The 20,973-nt window shown below is 35.9% G+C and overlaps 2 long non-coding RNA genes across 4 annotated transcripts in view; one reads left to right on the top strand and one right to left on the bottom strand.

Annotated features, from left to right (window-relative positions):
• Positions 1-324: 324 nt before the first annotated feature.
• Positions 325-15,465, bottom strand: LOC116508928. The gene is made up of 2 exons (XR_004255441.1): positions 14,144-15,465; positions 325-3,771 (listed from the first exon to the last, which is right to left on the bottom strand). It is a non-coding gene; the product is annotated as an uncharacterized LOC116508928 (long non-coding RNA).
• Positions 12,742-20,973, top strand: part of LOC116508930 — a 44,564-nt gene continuing 36,332 nt past the window's right edge. The window contains exons 1-3 of one of the 3 annotated variants that reach the window (XR_004255444.1): positions 12,742-13,568; positions 15,458-15,864; positions 17,046-17,104. This is a non-coding gene — a long non-coding RNA (uncharacterized LOC116508930). The remainder of the gene's footprint in view (positions 13,569-15,457; positions 15,865-17,045; positions 17,105-20,973) is intronic. The other 2 variants (XR_004255443.1, XR_004255445.1) reach the window with 2 other exon arrangements.

Raw genomic sequence — 20,973 nt, 5'->3', positions numbered from 1 at the left:
TTAAGAGCAGAGATGTATTGCACAGTTTCCCATAAGATTTATTTAATGTTTGAAAAATGCTTGGAGAAATTTTCTATTATTTTGATGGACCAATGATCCCATCACATCTGTCTACCTGTATAACAGAATTGGAGAGTATCTTGAAGTATCTAGTCTATCCCATTGTTCAAGTTGGAGCCCCTATAACATTTTGGACAAATGGCTGTCCAATCTTCTTAGAAACCTCCACAACTTCTGGAGGCAAGTTGTTCCACTAATTAATTGCTCCTACAGCCAGGAAATTTCTCTTTAGTTCTAGATTGGATTTCTTGGATTTCTCTTCGAAAAGACTTCAACTGCTACCTCTTCTCCTGCTCTCAAATGAAAATTTATATGGCTGCCCAATCTCATTGATTCTGTGTTGCTTTTAAAGATAAAACCCAATATAAAAACAATAAAAAGCAATAATCCCCTGCCCCTGGCAAACATTATGACCTTAAGGAATAAATCATTGGAACAACAGTTCTGGGTTCCAATTATTTTCTGTGACTGTAGCACTTAAAACATTCCAAGCACAGCAATAGCATTCTGGGGGAATCTTTTAAAAGATAGTATTTTATTACAGGTCCAGAACAAAGCATTTTAAAATTTTGTTTTGTACATATTTTTATTATGATTTATGCTTCAAGCTCCAATTGTATTCTTGCTTTCAATATGATTGACTTTTTAATATAAAATAATATGGTTTTATTAAGAACTCTGACTTATTTCCTTATTTCCTAAATAATAATAATTTATTCAACTTATGTGCCATCCATCTCTCAAAAATAGAAGTGCAATCAAGTGAGGGATCTCATTTTGTTACCAAAAGCCTGGGTAAATGAGGCTTTTAGTGCTATGTACACATTACTGTGAGTATTTAAATGGTCTCATGATGCTCAACAAATACGTTGTCTGTTTTATGATAGAATCAATTGAAAATTAAAAAAAAATCTCTGTAATACATATAAAAAGCAGAAAAGCTATAGTAAATGAATACTTCCATTTTCAAATATTTATATCATTTAAATGTGATAGGATTTCCTCACCATAATGATTCTTTATAATGGGGAAGGGGTCTTTCTTGCAACTAATTCCTTGAGACAAGGTAAATGCTTGCCTGGTCAGTTTCTTCTGTTCCACTCTAACCTATTTTGTTTATATCAAATAAAGCCAAAGGTACAGTATAAAAAACAAATAATTGAAATGCTGTGTGTTTGATTAGAATGTGACTTTTTCATGAAATATTGGAAACTGATTGTTTCAGTTTTGGAATCAATTTGATTCCCCCTCATGTTTAACTATATTTATACTGCTGCTTTCTACGTGATGTTCCATAGCTGTGTGTCAGCTCCAAGGGGGAAATTTTGTAGTCTTGTAAGGAGTCTAATTACTCTACTTTCTGCATCAGTACTGCCTGCAAAAGACCAGGCCAAAAGTGAAGGATAGGAAAAATGGAATGTATCACTTATATTGGGCAATAATGGCTTCTACTCCTAAGCTATACATTATTTTTTTGCTGTTTCTTAGGAAGAAAAAATGCTTATTTCTCTTTATATAATTTTTAGGTTCTATGCTTTAATGAATAAAATTTAAATGATGAATATGAATGAGAATTATATAAAATTGATACAAATCTTGTTTTTCTCCCACTGTTTTGATACTTTGCATCATTCATTATTTCACAGGAGTTGTTTTAGATATTTCATTCAATTTGCTATGGTCAAAGGGACCATAGCATTCATAACCGATGCCAAAAATAGACAGGTTGCTTTCTCTGTTCAGGTGTGCTTTAAATATATCCAAATGTTGTATCCAAATAAATATTTAGCTGTTTGAACCTTACATTCTTGGCCTAACTACTATATAGTTACTTATTATAGGATATCATCCCACCAGAAAAGATATTAAAGGCGTTATCAGTGACAGTTTTACTAATGTATGTATGGGTCTTCATATTCACTAGGTGCTTTGAGTAGTAAGCAAATAAAGGATTGAAATGAGTCATGAACGGAAGTGAAGGACTGTGCTATGTAAAGGGATTAGCCCCCCCCCAATAGAATAGTAAGAATCCCAGGAAAAGTACTTCAATGTTAAGTGAACCCCAATCAAACCTGTACCAAATTACAAGTTTGACAGTGGAAGTCAGAGAAGAAAGGATAAGTAAGCAATTGCAATGTTTTGAATAAAGACTATAAAGAATTGAGTGGTTCTTTGGCTAGACTTAGGAAAAGTACAATAAAGGAACCAATGGAATATGCTGAAAAGAGAAAAGAAAACTTGGAATAAGTTACAGTATTAGAGATTTTATTATTTTTGGATCTGTTAGTAAACAAGATAGAGTTGTTGGCAAATACACTACAGAAGAGCTGAAATATTTACCTGTAGAAAGGAGGTAACACTTCAGCATTGGGCAAGTTTCTACCAGGGATCTAATTTAGTCAATTCAACATTTCCCTCATGGATTTACCAGCAAGGTTTTTTGGATAGATAGGGCTCTTCGGTAACTGGTGCAGCTCCCATTTATAGCAGTTTCCAAGTGTATGGTTAGTTGGATGTTTCAGAAGAAAATGGAACTTACTGAGTGGAGGAAGTTAGATAATGTTTATAGAAAATTTCCAGATACAAACAGCTTTTAAACAGAAAGGCCATATTGTACATTTGAACGTTTTGTAGCAATATAAAAATATCTGTGTACATATCTGCACAAGTGATATACAACTGTTTTTTAAAGAGTAGCAGAGGTGGTTTGCTCCCAGTTCTGCCCGGATCGGGCGAACCAGTAGTAGCGGCGGCGGGAGACTCCACCCACCCGGGCGGACATTTCTGTGCATGTGCAGAAGCGGCACGCGTGAGCACTCCCGAACGGGTAGTAAAAAGATTGGCAACCCACCATTGAAGACTAGGGTATTGATATTGTAGAGGCATCTCTATATAGATTTGCCTTTGCTATCTTTAAAAATGAGTAGCTATTATCATAGGACTGTTGTCTGGTTTGTTCTTAACAGAAGAAAATAAACAACAAAAAGGATAAAACAGGCCTCAAATTGGAGGGTTCTCCATGTGCTTTCCCTGTGTGGCTAACAGGTAATAAAACCAAAGTATTTAACTGGAAATAGCAAATGCTTGTTTTGTAAACATAATTTCTGCTTATTTTCCTAGATCAGATCACTAAGAAAGCTCTTTTTCAAAAGCCTTCTCTAAAGGCTGCGAGAATAACCACTTCTATAATTGTAATTCATTTTTTTTCCTAATATACCTCTTTCTGGTTGCCAAGTAACCAGTTATATTGCTTAGAATTCATATTATTATAGTATCTTCATTGGTAATCTTATGCACTACCCTTTTTTCAATTTATTTTGTATTTTAATTACACAATTTAATGAAACAAGGAGAGGACATTCATACACATGTTTGAAACACTAAAGATGACTAAGGATATGATTTTAGGCCCTCTCTGCGGTAATCAGCTAAACAGGCCCCATGCTATGAGAATTCAGGTTGCTACGGTTACCTATGGAAACTAGGACTTTGGGTTAACTCAGGACATGGATGTACAAAGCTCAGTACCTCACGTCTCAACATCCGCTAATGTGTCCTTGCCTTGTATCTGAGTCCCAACCCCACCCCCACACTTTAGTTGTAGGATAACAAGCTGAAATTTACCTAACAGAATTCACCAGTTGTAGAAGTCTGCATTGAACTTTACACAATGGAATGGAGACCAGTACACCAAATATCATTCAAATTAAGCTGAAAGACAAAAAGACAGCTGTTTTAATTGGTGATCTGAGAAAGTTTTAGCCTGACATAAATATTGTTTTCTTTGTCCATTAGATTCTGAATAAGTATCATGCTGTAATATGTTCCCTTCTGAGAGGGTAGACAAGAATAGCATTAGTAGGATTTCATTGCAGATGTTGAACAAAAGAATATTAAGTAAATATTAATAAAAGAAAAGGAGTTAGGGAAATGAGAGATTAAGATAGGATTTAAATCTTAGCAACTAAACATTGGATCTTGGTATGTCTCTAAATAGTTAACCTAAAAGGCTAAAGGTAGATTTTTTTAAAAGATAGTTACAATTTGTATATGATTATAAAATGACCTTCAGTATAGCAAACACTGGCAGTGTAAGATCTGGAAGTGATATGAAGATCATCTACTTCAGCTGTGTGCCCAGGACAGAAATCCATACACGTAGTCCTCGACTTATGACCACTATTGACCCCAAAATTTCTGTTGTTAAGCAAAACAGTTGTTAACTGAATTTTGCCCCATTTTACTTGCCAAAGTTGTTAAGTGAATCACTACAGTTTTTAAATTATCAACATCATTATTAAGTGAATTTGGCTTCCCCATTGACTTTGCTTGTCAGAAGGTTGCAAAAGATGATCACATGATCCCAGGACACTACAAGCATCTGAATTTTGATCATTTGATCATGGGGATGGTGCATTTTTTGTACTTGTGAAAAATTGTGATAAGTTACTTTTTCAATGCTGTTGTAACTTTAAACAGTCACTAAATGAATGGTTGCAACTTGCAAGTCAAGGACTACCTGTACTACAGTATTCCTAATGGATGACCATCTAGCCCTTATTTAAGCATCCCTCCTCATGCCTTTGATTCTTTCTTTACAAATGTAGGACTTGACATGAAATTCATCTCACTGGTTGCTATCCATTCTGTCTGTTGTTCCAACATGTTAAGGTTTTTGCTGCCAGCTCTTTCTTGAGCCATCTGCAGATGTGCTAACTGCATTTTCTTCATCCAAGTCATTTATAAGTACATTGAGTAGCGCAGCGAGCCATGCAGCCTGACCCAAGACATTTCCTTCCATGCGCCACAGAATCATTGACACCCATAGTTTCATATTTCATCAGTTCTGCATATGTTTATCTCCTGGTTCTAATTGGGAAGTCTCCTTTTGCCCACAAGGTAACAGTGGATTCTTCTTGACGAAAGATGAATTTCATAGCAATCACACCCAGCCTAGGGACAGAACCAGGTTTTAAGGGCTTTCCAGAACTGAAGAAAGAGGGAGCTGTATCTCTGTTATTTGAATTATTCAGTAATACTGAACCAACTTTTCTAAGAAACTCATTGACAGGTCTCTGCTACACATTTGATGTCATGTGAAAACTATTTTAAACTAGAAAAAAATCAATATATAATTTAAAGTATAAAGAGTTAAGTGAAAAATACATCCTCCAAGTATGAAGTAATGCAACATATTTGCAGATTTCTGGTCATTTTTTTATGGTACAGTAGTAGCTTAGTCAGTAGTAGGTGGGTTAGATATAGCTTAGCCCGAAGGTTTATATGGTTTATATTGATCTAGCCAGAACTCAGTTGGGATCTGTGTAGGAAAAGGAAATGTACTGATGCATATTCACAATGTGATTAGGCCATATCCCTTCCTTCTTACTGTTGTAAACTTCTATTACCTGTATTGGGCAAATAATGGTCTGACTGAAATGCAATGCTGACAAACGATTTATTGCTGGAGTGACTGGAATTACTAATTTACAGCTGCCTCTGAATATTTGGTGCATTGTACAGAGTATGGGAAACTATCTTGATGGAATACTGTATGTAAGAACGTAGGCAAAAGGGGCTTAATTTGTTAAGACCTGAGAAATGAAATGGTTTGAAGTAGCTCTGGCAGAGAGAACTCTCTGTTTCACTGAAGGATAAGAAAGGGAGGAAATAATGTATAACCCAATCAATCTTGCAAGATTGTATTACTAAGGCTAATTTCAATTTTAAAAATAGCTTTAATCTTCCTGTGGAATGATTTCCTAGTCTAGTCTCTAGTCTACATAGTGGGATCATCATAGATGATTAGGGCTCAGACAAAAATGATGGGAATCCTGTTGCTTGGAAACATGGTAGGTGAGAGCTGTTCTTAAATTATGGAAGAGGAGCTAAGTGGTAAGTTTTAACTTTCAATTACTTGGGATGCCCACTTCTATTTCTTTGCTTTCTTGATCACCAGAGAATAGTTTTTGATAGTAGATCTAATATGTTCTCTATCAGCTTTGCTGTCATCATTCTGTGATAATATTTATAGCCATTTCATTGTCATTTTTTCCTTTAATAACTATATAAATTTGCTCTGGAATATATTTCCCATATAGTGCCGTGTCAGCTTTTACAGAAATGACCCAATTATTCTTTCATGTTCAGTAATAAAATGATATAATGGGTTAATTTTTTTCCCCTGATGTTTATTGATAGGTGTTAATAATTTGATCATATAATATGAATCTGTAAGATTAATTATGATTGATACAGTATGTATGTGTGTAGATATGTGTGTATATATATTTTGTCCTCAGTCATTTTTCTTTATTTTGCATACGTGTTATTCTATAAATATGGATATGAAGGATGCCAGTTCTTCAAAACTAAAGCTGCAAGCATGATCGGTTGAATATTCATGCTTCATTTTAAACCTTAAAATGAAAGCCATGATTATTATGACAGAACATGCCTTTTATTTTATTTCATTCAACCTCTCTTCTTAGGAAAAGATTATATGGATTTATTTCATGTATGTAGGAAAAAAGAAGTAAGTATATAAAACAAGCGCTGAAAGATGTTTAGCCAAATCTCCATTGTACTGAATAAAGACAACCATTGTTTGTTTTCTATTTTTTTATTTGTAAATGTGTGGTATTCAAACCTGTTTTATACACTGACCACATCTGGAATTAGTTCTCAAAGCCTGTTAATCTTTAAAGTGGCCTTTGGCAAACTATTGTTTTCTTTGCATTATTTAAGTGATTAATGTAAAACTGATCAAACAGCAGATTTTCAGTTCTTAATCTACTACATTTTATGTTCACATTAAAAAAATGGATCTTAAAGGAAATAATCTGGAATTTAGCCTATTAAGATGTGAAATACAACAGCCCATAAAATTAGAGTAAAAAGAAGATTTTGTTAATATATATGTTCTCTAAATTAGAAGAAAAATAAAATGGTCTCTTGCTGTTTGGTCTTCTGTCTCTTTCTTCCCACCCTCTCCATTCATGAGTTCTCTGTGAGCTCATGAAACATGAAACCTAGGAAAAAGTTGAAGTGTGGCTGTAATTGGGATTATTCTATTTTTAGTTAATCAGCAAGCAATGTGCTGTCCTATCCATGTCCCAGTAAAAAAAATTACATAACTCTTAACTCTGTCTGCTGCAGCAGCAACTTCCTGTTTCCTTTGAACTTTTCTTTCTCTCCCTTTTTAAAAACTTTTCATGTCACTTTTAAATAACAGAATATTAAGGAATCTCACCATATATTTGTATTGGAAAGTTGAGTTGAGTGTAACAAACTCTGATACGTTCTTATTTCCATAATATCTTGGTTGTGATTTATTGATGTTTTCATCTATATAAAGCAAAAAAATCTCGATGTTCCAATTAGGTAGCTAAGAACTATTTATATTCTTACTTATTTTGCAAAAGACAATTGACCCATGGTTTCCCATGTAAGTAATGGAAAGGAGAAGGAGAAAGAAGAGTGAACAGTCATGGTATCTATTTCCATTAAGGAATAGTATTGAGTTTTATGAGTGTTGACTCCTTTAAAAACGTAAGTAACATTTTGTTTTTTTACATTGCAAGAACCAGTATTGTTAAGTAAGCTTCATTTGCTTGATGCTTCTCAAAAAGGATTCTTTAAAAAGGGGAAGTTGAGGGGTCTTGATATTTTAAGTTTTATTATAATAGATTCTGAAGCTGCTGACAAAGTTATCAGAACTCACAGTTTACTATCAAATCTATTCTGTGCTGTTCCATCTTTTAATTCAGATGGTATTAAAATGATTATTTTGTGATTCTAAATGTATCTTTGTGTTTATGATAGTTCAACATTTTAATCTAGGGATGTGCAAATTTTACTAGGCGAATGATTATGCTCAAATTTTGAGTGACGTTATTTTCTATAATTGTACCTGATTTTTTTTTTAAAAAGATTAATTTATGTCAATTTCCCAGTGCCTTTATATGCTATATTCACTATTTTAAATGTGAGAATATTTGTTTACTTGAAATGAATAATTGATGATAGATTAACTTCTCTTTCATTTCTATTAGAAAATGGATTTCAAAACAGAGTTCCTTCTGTGTGTTGTAGAGATAGTTGGATGTCTATATGACAATTTTGAGGAATTATCAATTCCTCCCACAATGAAAAGTTTAAAAAGGGATATGCATGTTGTGTTTTTTTCTGAATTCTTGTTTTTTGCAATTGTCTTTCTGTGCTGGAGGAAAAAACTGACCATGTTTAGTGGGAAATAAGCCTGAGACGCCACATTCAAATTGAAATCTGAATAAATGCATACTTGTGTTTGTACTACACCTAACCAAACTGGAAACAGTATAAGAATAAATTATACATAATCTTCAGATTGTTAATAGCAACACAATCACCTTGCATTTCTTTACGTTGCTAGCATACAATATGTGCTTGCCTCTAGAGCCTTTTTCCTCATGCGTTTCTTCCATGACTCATGAAGTACAGGGTGCCAAACAGAGAATGGCTATTTCTGTGCCACCAGTGCAAACCCCACTACCTCCACTTATGTTGTCAAGTGAACTTCCATAGTAGGAGGCCCCTGTGTTCTTTATTCTTAGCAAATCTTTATGGAAATACCTTCAGCAATACTGATCTCTCCTGTTCAGAAGCTTGTCTTTTTTTCCTCTACTTGCAGCTTCTTGATATTTACTCAACTGTAGAGTGGGTAGGGATACTCAATATTAAATCCCTGTTCTGTACAGTTTCCTAAAATAGTTCCCATTGCTGATGCTGTCACAGCTATAACGCAAGATATTTATCAATTGAATATAATTTACATATAAAATTAAATTAAGGACAGCAGCATCTCTTGGTGCCAAAGGACAATTCTGAAACCCACAATTAATTTCTTGAATGTGATTGCATAATTGTTTCTTATAAGGTTTACGATCCTGCATTATCTCAGCATTACTAGGACTTTGTGTTCTGTATTTTAAGCCTGCTGTTAAGTTCCACTCTTGAGTTTTATTGCTGTTTGTTGCTGATGTGCAATTTCTTGTACTTCCTAAAATTAGTTTGGAAGAATTTTTGCAGCTATGCAGTATAAAACTTATTGTCTATTTACTGAAAAATTATCTTTATATTCCTTGATGACTTTAACATACAAATTTTAAGTAGTAGATAGCAAGCTTTAAGAATGCTTCAAATTTACTGTTAAAAATAAATTCAATTTTTTTGAAACCTAAGTCTTACTAAGGCAACATTCTACTCTCTATTGTCAAAGCACTGCATTTTATAACTTTTTATAGTTATTACATAGATCATTCAACAGGACTTTTTTCCTTCTTTATTATAACCATTATTTTATTTTAGGAGGTTTTGGAAAACTAAAAAGTTATTTGAGGAGCTTCTGTAATTCAATATGGACTTTGAATCTGAGTATCTCTAGTTTTAGATCAGAATCCTAGCCATCACAGCAGCTCACACACTTACTGGGAGGGGGGGGGGGGGTAATCTTTCTGTATTCTAAACCAAATCTGGTTTACAGATCAAAATTTTCAAATTTAATTGAACTCCTGAATGAAATGAAGAATTAAAGTTACACATTCTTTGCAAGTACAGTAGAACATTTTTAATATTGAAACTTTACCATTTGAGTATAGAATCGCTTTCTGGGTTTGCATACTTATATATGTACTATATTTAGAAATGACTTCCGTGCTAAGAGGTTGAGGTAAAGGGTTTTTTGCCTATATCAATAACTACACCTTAGTTATTCCCAGGAAAGAACTTGTTTGCTGCTGCATATACTTTGGTGTTGTTTGATCTTGAGCTATAGAGTAAATAGGGGCTTTGAAATGATTTGTCATTGTCATCTTCTGAAACTACAAGGAATTTGCAGAGGTTATATAAATTATAGTTAAAGCTATTTTTGTCTCTCTAAAGTAAAACAATAATTAGTATTGTTGTATCCCTAGACTACCTTTTGAAGGAATTATAATAAGTGGTGGTGCTACTGGTGGAAGAATTGTTATGCATAAATATGGCCTTTAGATCATTATCTCATGTTTCATTGAGAGAGCCAGATGCCGTGAAACAATTATGTTGTGCATAGATTGAAGAACGGGAGTTTCCTATACCTAGTTTCAAAGAAGATGTGTGGCAGAAAGCTCTGTAGCAGTGTGCTGTTCTTTCTATTGTGATTGGTAATTATACTGCCCCTCTGGTAATTCTAGTTTTGTTCTTTGCATAGAGTCAAGTTTCAGTGGCATGTATTCTTGATCTACTCATATTTAATAGGTAAGAAGGCTTCTGCCTGTTATATGCTCTCTATACTTTTTAAGCTTCTGATTTCCATGATTGAATGAGTTTCACTATGATAACTTCAGTGCTGATCAAGTAGTGGGAAGATGATAGATTTTCCATTTCTTAAGGGTGCAGCTTTCACATTTTCAGTACATCCTTGATGACTTTTTTAAAAGCAGCAGTAATTTACTTCCCATTTTAAGTTCAATAATGGCGTCCTTCTCTAATGTTGACACTTTGGATATTAGACAACGGCTGTTTTTCATGCTTTTGTTTCCATTCTGGAGAGAAAAATAAATATTCTGTTTCATTAAAGGGGAGGGGGGTATGAAAGATACTGCTTTTTAAAATGTACCCAACTGTTTCTGTTCGGGAAGATAAAACAAAACTGTGATTGTTGTAACTGTCTGCATTGCCATTTCTCAGTCTTTCTGAGACAAACAGTAATAAACTATGTCTGGCTCACAGTACTAATTTAATTTTGAACTAGCAAGTCAGTGGAAATGGTATAATGATAGAGACATATGTGGTTCTAGGTTTAGCAACAAACCGATGCACATTTTTGGTGCACATGTACCTCTCATGGCTGGCTGTAATCATTATGGTACAGTCTTTTTTTTGGAAACATTGTTCACCAATATTGTTAGCAATTTGTCTTGTTTTAGCTCAAGGGAACACCATTGTGTTTTTTACTCTATAATTTGTCCATTACAGGTTGCTTTCTAATTATAAATTAAGAAACATATGGTCATGTTGCACTTTTAGGAACAGTTTGTACTCATCAGGCATGTGAAGGCAAGGCAGACTTTTTAATTTTTATTTTATTCTTGTTTTGATGAAACATCTTCTAATGTGTACTAGCCATCAGATGGCAATTCCAGGAAATTCTGATTTTTTGGAAAAGCTACTTTTTCTGAGATTATCCTCTTAAAGTTCTATTCATTAAAGGATTTGGGATCCAATCTAGTTTTTTTTTCCCCATAGAATTAAAATAGTTGCTTTTCTGCTGTTTTGCTGACTCACTGATAATTTGCAGTTTCATTGCTTTGTAAAATACATTTTGGCCAGCAAATCAAATGGGAGTCCATTTGGATCCATTTAGACATCACAGCAGGGATAAACACTTGCTTCATTCGAATTTCAGTTAAAGATGATTGACTGAAACTTTGGATCATGAATAAAGGAAATGGCTGAAGAAATGCTGCTACAAATAAGTTCTATGAGAGTTCTTGGGAGATTCATTTGTGCCTTGGCCTGTTTCTCCCTTCAGTGCCTGTCCTTTGCTTTTCATGCCTGTACATTCTAAGCTCAGTATCTTGGTGCATTGCTTAGTACTGTATGTGAAAACTTGCAGTTGTTTTTGTATGCATCTGTGCATAACAGATGTCACTATCAGGCTTGAAGGATTTTAAAATAGCTCAGTAAAGAAGGGGATGAGGAATTGCCTTCCAGTGCAAGAATTAAGGCTGGCATATTTCTGTGTAGGGTGATCACTCCAGATTTTTCGTTCAGCTATGGTTTCTTGCTTTAAGGGAAGCTTCCTTCCATTTTTGAATTATGTTCTTTTGTCAAACTGATCATTTTCTTCCTTTCCTTAATGTTTCCAATTATCTTCTTTCACTGTTGGAGCAAGCCTTTAACCTCCCAGCATACTTCCCAGTGGTAGAGAAGGTATTAATTTGTTGCCTGGGATTCAGGGAACGTCGCCCACACCCTTAGGAACATTTTGGAGGGAACCCCTCTGCTGCTGCCTAGCCCTGCAGAGCTCAAAGAATCAGCTGGAAAAGAAGAAGCAAACACTTGAGCCATACCACTATTGGTGACTTGGACCTTCAGATTATATGCATCCGAATCTGATCTGTACCAAGATATTTTATCCTGTTCCTCATTGCCACGTCTTTTAATGGAAAGTGGCAGGCTTTACATTCATAACTATGGGTAGTCCTTGACTTACAACCATTCGTTAGTGACCATTCAAAGTTGCAACCACACTGAAAAAAGTGACTTACGGCCATTTTTCACACTTACAACCGTTGTAGCATCCCCATGGTCACATGACCATAATTCAGACATTTGGCAACTGGCTGATATTTACGATGGTTGCAGTGGCCCAAGATCATTTGAACACCTTTTGTAACCTTCTGATAAGCAAAATCAATGAGAAAGCCACATTCATTTAACAACAGTACTAAGTTAATGGTAGTAACTTAACAACTACAGTGATTCACTTTACAACTGTGGCAAGAAAGGTCATAAAATGGGGCAAAACACTTTTAACAACTGTTTCATGTAAAAACAGAAATTTTGGGATTCAATTGTGGTTGTAAATTGAGGACTACCTGTACTCATTCATATAACAAAAATGTGAAACACTTACTGGAGAGTGTGCCTAGTCCTGGAGGAAAGCAAACTCTTTTCTTGGAACTGATGAGTGTTCTCTGTCCTTTAAAGGGGTTAATTCAGATAGTGCATGGCTGTTTGGAAACTCTTGTATTTCTTTCGGTCAGATCTTCTGCACACACTTGAAAACAAACAACTGTGTTTCCAGTTCTGCTGCCCCAGAGTGGTTCCTGCCACTCCTAAAAGAGTTAACTGAGCAAGTGTAGCAGTGGTGGAGCCACGAGAAGCTGATGATGCAAACGTGAGGGAAGAGTGGAAAAGAAGCAGAGAAGCCAAGGTGAGGAGAGAACAGGGAGATATAAATAACTTGGGTGCTTAGCTAGGGAGTGACTTTCTGTCTTGGTTTGTCCGGCCCTGGTACTGCTGGCATCGGCTCTCTAGGGGAAAGCTGCAGTTCTGCTGTTAAAACACAAGGAGCAGCCTGGAGAATTTTGAGCTGCGTCACACAGCTCAGAGGGAGAGAAGGAGAGCCAGCTCTGTCGATAGGTCTACTAGCAACAGCCTACTGCAGCAAGAGACACAGAGAGAGAGATCATGCAAGAGAAGTAATAACAACATTGGGAAGCATGGTTCCTTTTCAATCCAGAATGTTTTTTTTTTTCTTTAAAGAGACATTATTTGGGAACTTGTTGAAGATCAGTGCATTTTGTCCACTGATGGTACCGGAAAGATGCGACGCAATTAATCCCGCAAAGGTGGGGGGGCAGATATAGGAAGGGTTAATGGGAGGAAAATTCTGGAATATTCTGTGCTGCGGCAGAGCGAACAGAGGGTTGAGGACTGCACAGGTGTAGATGAACAGATCTCATGGTTCCTCTATTTAATACGTACGTATTTTTTTATTGGAGCTGGGGGGGGAGTTGAACTGAGTGTCTCACTTTGTATGTATGTGGCTAGAGGTATCTTTCTGCCCTGCCATTCCTAAAACTTTTCATCCAGTATTATTTTCCTATGGCTAAATGTTGTTTCTGTGTCCTGCATCAGACCAATGGAATGAAGGCACAAGTTATAAAATGTCAATGCATAGCTAGCTATAATGCAGAGTCAAGAAATGAGAAAGGAAATAGAACAGTAGTTTTGCAGAGGATGCCATCTAATATCCCCTTCCCCAATTTCCTTATTAAATCAAGAAGTTGGCAGAGAGGTTTATCAAGACACCCTGGATCTTTAAAGCTGAGAATCTATATCTGCAGAGTTAGGAAAGTGGCAAATAGACAAATGATGACGCAGGGATCTTTGCTTGGCATGTTGTTAGGTTTAGAAAGCATTGGTTGGGGGGTGGGGGTGGAGAGGGGACAGGTACATTGTGAAGCCCCAGACCAGCTGACAGAGGGTGAGTTAAGAAGGGAAGATTGCATTTAAGAATTAAATGTCATCATTTTGGCGTCGGAAAGTTGTTTACCTTTCTCTCTGCGTGTCTCCATGTTGGCAGCCTTCCAGCTCACATGTGATAGTCTTCCCTGTACTGCTGCATCATTAACTGAGTGCCTGAGCTTGCACATGATTGGCTGGGGAGGGCTTTCATTCTAAACACTAATTTCTATTGGAGGGAGAAGCAGTGGCAGGTGAAATGCTGTCTGAGATTGGTTAGAGCCAGAATATCAAATCTAAATGTTCCATTCCAATTGCTTTAAAAGAGGTTCTGAACAGTTTGTGACTTAAAATGTTAGCTATTTGCTTTTATTCCCCACCCACTCCTCTCCTTTACAGCAAGCACTTTGGAATGTGTCTGTATTCTCAGACCTAGTGTTTTAAAGAGAAAAGCAAAAAGCAGGAGCTTGTCTATTGTAGGTTACTTTAGTTTATTACTGGTGCAAGTGACGCAGAAGGAAAAACAAATATTCTGTGACTCGAGTTGCATCAGTGACAGGCATATTTCCGGCTGCTGTGAGACAAGCCACGATGACGTGACATTATTATAGCCTTCAGGAGAGATAACAAAAAGAGACTTTGGTGGGTGTCTATCTTTGCCTTTGTGTGAAAAAACTCTTAACTAAACCAAGCAGTTTTCTTCTGTTATAAACTCTCTTGAGGATAGAGAGAGATTGCTTGTTAGAGGAGAATCTGTAAAACGCTGGACAGAGCTTAGAACAAAACTGTGTCTTAGGTTACAACACTGTGAATCGAAAGTCAGTGCTGGATGAATATAGTGGTAAGAAATACAAAGTTTACTTTCTGGTTGTTTTATTTTACTTTTAAATGAGATAGTTGTGAGTTCTAAGATGGTAGGATAGTTGGGCAGTTGTGAACTATAAACCAGTTCAGGTAGGGGTGCTGGAAATCTTTCATTTATGATACATACGTATCTAAATAGATGTGTTTCTTTAACATTTCTGATCAACTTTGTTTTCCCTTCTGACCTATCCCAAAGCCAATTCCAGATATAAAATTATTGTGGAGAATGAAGTCTGTTTTACCTTCTTTTTCTTTTGGAATTTCAATGAAATTCTAAGCAATAAGCATTATCACAGAGCATGAGGGATTATTTCCTGTGGTACATTCTCATGAAATGTTCCAGTAAACTGAAGGATTTAACAATAATATAAGAATCTGTGTGGGTGACTCACTGGCATTGAGAGAGTCAAATATAGCCAGTTGTTCAGCAGTAGTTTTTTGGCTTTTGAACCAGATCAGATAACACTTTGATTCGCCATCTTGATTCTTCTGAAGTATTCCTATCTTCTCAAGTATTGTTTCAAGATTTTATTGCTTGCAGGCTTTAATAATCCCAGGAAGAATGAACGAACATAGTCTGCTATTCAGAAGAAAGGAAAAATAACCAGAAAACCGTATCTGGAAATGGGCATGATACGTGAAAGGAGAAGACAGATAGATGTGACAGATATCTACCTCCTCTGATACTCTCTCAAACATAACTTCATTTTTATTATATCTTCTCCGTTGTCAAGTGTTATGCCTAATTTGAAATTCTTCCATTGGAAGCGTACCACCTTCGTTTCTCCTTCTCCCCACTGAGACTCCTTGCTCTGCAAAGCTGTCTCCTCCAGAGGCAGTCTTGCATCCTGCGGTGCTAATTCTGCAGAGGAGGGCAACCAGAGGTCCATCTGTGATGGGATACACTCAGGCTGAGATTTTGCTTCTTCTGTCACGAGCAAAAAAAAAGTGAGTAGGTTTGAAAAAAGTTGGGTTACTTTCATTTTGACCGACGCCATCTAAACAAACATAGCTTGCGTTTTTTAGATACAGCCACTAGGGATTGTATATTGGTACGGGGGTTTTCATTTGCTTTTTCTTGTCACATGATACTCTGTAATGGCATACCTTAAATATTTTTAGAGTGGGTTGGATTTGTACAAGAGAAAGATTAATAGTACATGCGTTTTCTTGATCCCCCCAAATAAGTGCATTTTCTCACCCAGGCATTAAAGGTTGAGACTGTTTATGTACGTATATGTCAATTTGTTTTTATAAATCTGAATACAGTTCTTAATCATTGCTGCTTTAATAAGTAATTGCTCACATAAAGATACTTTAACATATGAAAAGTGAAGCTATGGTGAGTTGTTTTTGCTCTACTGTTGTGGAAAGATTTGACAGTTCATCTCTTATGTCTCAGGTTAGCAATACAAGTGAACCACAGGCTTGTATATAACTTGTTTGCAGGTGGTTTTGAGATTTCTGATGCTGCCCTGAAGCTAGATGATTTGGCATTAGTACCTTGTGACCTTGGGCTAATTTGCCAGTTTCTGCTTTTCTTTGTCATCCGCAAAGTGGGCATAATAAGATGTGCGTCACAGCAATGTTGAGACTTCTGCTTGTTTTTTTTTTAATAACAACCATGAAGTCTTTTCTGAAATGCAAGGGCTTCCTTATAAAATGGGATTGGTGTTTTACATTAGGATTACATAGTGTAGATGTAATTTACCAAGGCCATGCAATAAACATAATGTGTGTCCCTAGCTACTGCTATTTTTATTTTTTTTATTGGCACCATTTTGGCAGCCAGATGGACCCAATTCTTAACTACATTTTTTCTAGTGATTGATTGTGACGCATCTAAGTTTGAATCTACTATTTCTTTAACAAGCTAAATAATATTAACAAAAATGAGTTTTAGGGAGGGAGGGAACCTATCTTTAAAATCATAACAAAACTTGTTTTCTTAATCAGAAATATTTTGGTATCAGCACGTATTTCTTTCACTCATGCTAACAGCAGGATATATAGTTTAAACTATTGATTAAATATAGTTTAATGATGACTCCTGTCCATTTTGTTGCTGGCGAAATATATTCAGAGCCGGTGATATGATTGCTGTTAATTTCTGTCTCGTACAAAAACAGTCTTCAATTTGTATCCGGAAGATACTTGCTGTTGCTGGGAGCAGAATCATTTTCTTGAGGTATTTTTCTCTCCTGGATTTTCTATATTTTTTTTAAAAAATTAATAGTTTATGAAATAGTATTTGATTGTAAACTTGATAACTCCCTTTAATTTCCCTCACCCTGTTCCAACCAGAATACAGACCTAAAATATATTTTGCATTTTCTCGTCTTGTACCAGGTAGCCATTTGTATTGATTTGGGTGTGGTAACTCTGCCTACCATTTTCTTCCACAATTCCCTCAATATTTGCATTCATAGTTGGAAGGAAATATTTCCTACAGTAGCAAATATGAAGCTTAAATTTCTGCAAGGAAGACAGACAATAGAGGATTATGGCTTCCTCTACCCCATACCCACAAGTAGGCTTTTTAATTTTATTTTTAAATTAAACATTTTACTGCACCTTTACAAAAGCACATTTTTAGAAGATTTTTGTATTTCAGAATTGCTTGAAGAAGAGAAATGATACAATGTAGCTTTCTGGGTAGCCATTTTGCTGTATCATCATCTACTATTACCACGTTGCAAAATCCTGAATTATATTTACTCATAGTTCCGGAGCATAATGCCCAAGGCCAAATTGGAGACTCGGTTATTTGTCTTTTCTCTATAGACTGAACATAATGCATAAATATAAATTAAATAATCTATGAAGCTCTAAGTTATAGCCAGAATTAAAGTTATTTTGGGGTATTTTTGTTACCAAATTTTGCTTTCTCGTAATGTAAAATTTTTGTTCATCTTTTATCTATTTGTATTTATAATGTTACTTTCTTCTTCAATACTCTACTTTCATTAGCTGGAGGGATCAGTAAATTATTCTCCAGATGTAAATATTCTCATTGAAATTATATATCTGAATCACATTAGAACATCCAGATTAATAATGATTAGTGTACAGTCATAAAGCCAAGATGGTGGGCAGCTCCAGAGTTAGTACTCTGAATGAGCAATAATCTAGTAGAAAATAAAGATTTTATAGAATACATTCCTTAATTTAGAATACACATAGGAAAAAATACTGTTTTTTTTAAAAGGAAAACATTGGTATGGAATAGAAAGTTGTCACTGTTGACCCAAACATGCAGATTGGGTCAATTTGTATGTCTGTCACTGTTACATATCTCCTGCCTCAGTCTGTGACTGCTTTTGTCATACATGGTGGTGTTGAATTCCCATATTCTCCAAAGAAGTAGGCAGGTTCCTTACTTTGGGAGACTTTATTTTCCATTCTGTTAGCAGCTAACTATTCTTCATGGCCTTTAGAAATTAAAGAGGCTGGATTTCTTCCTTCTGTCGTTTGTTTATGGCTATTGACTGCAAACTTTTCTTGATACTCCTCATGTGTATGTTAAAAATTGATCTTGCAGTGCATTTATAGATGAACATCTCTAATCTGATATATATATATATATATATATATATATATATATATATATATATATATATATATATATATATATATATATATATATATATATACACACACACCGTATTTTCACGACCAAAAGCCGCACCGGATTATAAGCCGCAGTATCAATTAACGTTAATTTTTCAAACTTTTTCCACATATAAAGCGCACCGGGTTATAAGCCGCACGTTTCCCGACGCTTCTGGACATCTGTTGCAGTCGCGAGGAGGAGCGGAGAACAGCGTGAAGGTTCTTGGCGCTCCAGGAAGCCGCGAAAGCAGTTGGGAGAGGCGCACGGCTTGGTTTCTCCTCCCTGGACGTCGCAGCAGCAGCCCCAAACTCACCGATCTCTGTGTTTTTCGCATCGGGGCATGCTCTTGCAGCACACCCCGATGCGAAAAACACAGAGATCGGTGCGCTTGGGGCTGCTGCTGCGACGTCCAGGGAGGAGAAACCAAGCCGTGCGCCTCCCCCAGCTGCTTTCGGGGCTTCCTGGAGCGCCAAGAACCTTCGCGCTGTTCTCCGCACTCTCCTCGGCTCCTCACAACTGCAATAGACGTCCAGAAGCGGCAGGGGCTATCGAACTGGAAATCCAATCCCCATTAGCCCCAAAAGCCGCTTCTGGACATCTATTGCAGTCGTGAAGAGCGGAGAACAGCGCGAAGGTTCTTGGCGCTCCAGGAAGCCCCGAAAGCAGCTGGGAGATCTTTTTCCACATATAAAGCGCACCGGGTTATAAGCCGCACTGCCAGTTTTGGATCAAATTTTAGGATTTTCAGTGCGGCTTATAGTCGTGAAAATACGGTATATATATATATATGAAAAGTGTCAGGCGACATTCATCTTTTACATTTGAATTAAGAAACAAGCATATAAATTACAGTAGTAGTTATTTGCTTCTGCCTCAGATAGGCATTAGATTAATATAATATTAAATTGAAATATTGCTTAAATTATTTGGGATTTTCTTATTTAGTCATGATATTGGAATGAATATATATACGAGCCGAAGGACAGAGAATGGAAGTGTGATCTTCCTCCCATATTTGGGCATACCAGGGGTTGTGACTTTAAATATATACCTTTCACCCTGGCCTGGCTGATAAGGAGTCGAGCCCTGTAGCTCAATGGTTAACACATCTGCCTAAGAGGCAATAGAGCACAGGTTCGATTCCCAACAAGGGTTTGGCTAGCTGATGAGAGCTAAATAGCTTGAAATAGATCTATACTAGTCTCCCTTTATTTATTTATCAGCACAAATATAACATGTATGTATGTATGTATGTATGTATGTATGTGTATATATCAGGGCTGTCAAACTCGCTGTGTCACGTGATGTATCATGCTTCCCCCCCCCTCTTTCATTAAACCGGGGATAGGCATGGCCATAAGTTATCCTTTTCTGCCTTGAAGTAAAATTTGTGTTCTAAAACAGGAATCTTTTTAATTTTATTTGGCAAAGGGTAACTGTCTAAAATGCTGTTGATATTGTAGATAGATGGATTGCAAAATACTCATTATTGGGGGGAGCTACAACAAAAACCCACATAGCTCAATTAATTTAGATATAAATCAGACTAGTATACTTTGGCTGGGATCCAAAGAATTAGTTCTTTATGCTCAAGTTACTTTTGTCTAGTGCTATATCCCCAAGGTATTGATTCAAAAACATAGCTTTCAAAAATCAGTTTATTGCAATTTGAAATTGTTGCATCTATGACTGTACAAAATTTCATAGGATGCTGCATTATCTATGTATATGTGCAGCACATATTTTTTTTTTACATAGGATTATGAACAGACCTATATTAAAATTAAGCAGCAAAAAAAATGTCATTTCCCCCCCTCCCGGATACATTGCCATTTTCATGAGAAATGAATTCTCTGCTTACTTTGCTCATAGGTTTTGTTGTTTAATTTCATAGAGAGGTGAATATGTTCCTGTGAGCTTTACTAGAGTTCAAAGGACTGAAAGGCCTATAAATAGGGTGGATGACTGTTTATTTCTATATTTTTATAATCTGTGAAAATTACAACTTCTTATATTTTGTGGCAAAATTATTCTCGAACTGAATTTAACTTTAAGAATCAAACATAAACTATAAATTTAATATAGCAGACTTGATTACTTTATGAACAAATCAATTATACAAAAAAGTGTTTATTGTTCTGAAGTAATTTAACATGTAAAGATTGTTAAAATCAGCTTGGTTAACTTTTCAGAATAAAAATAAAACTTTTTGCATCTTCTTTTCAATTTTTTTGGAAACGCTTGCAAGTCTACTCAAGAATTAGCATCTTCACTGATCTAAAACTTGGCAGGACAAGTTGATGATCCACAGGATTTCCTAGATTCTCAATGATGAGGAACGGGAGGTGCTATCATCAGGCTATCGTCATTCCTGATTGGTCCATAGACTGAGAGAAAATGTTGCAGCCACACCTCTACTCCTTCTGCCAAGTTCCTCTCAGTCT

The sequence above is a fragment of the Thamnophis elegans genome, chromosome 5 (assembly GCF_009769535.1).
Source record: "Thamnophis elegans isolate rThaEle1 chromosome 5, rThaEle1.pri, whole genome shotgun sequence".
Taxonomy (NCBI): Eukaryota; Metazoa; Chordata; class Lepidosauria; order Squamata; family Colubridae; genus Thamnophis; species Thamnophis elegans.
This window is presented reverse-complemented; position numbering and strand designations above follow the sequence as displayed.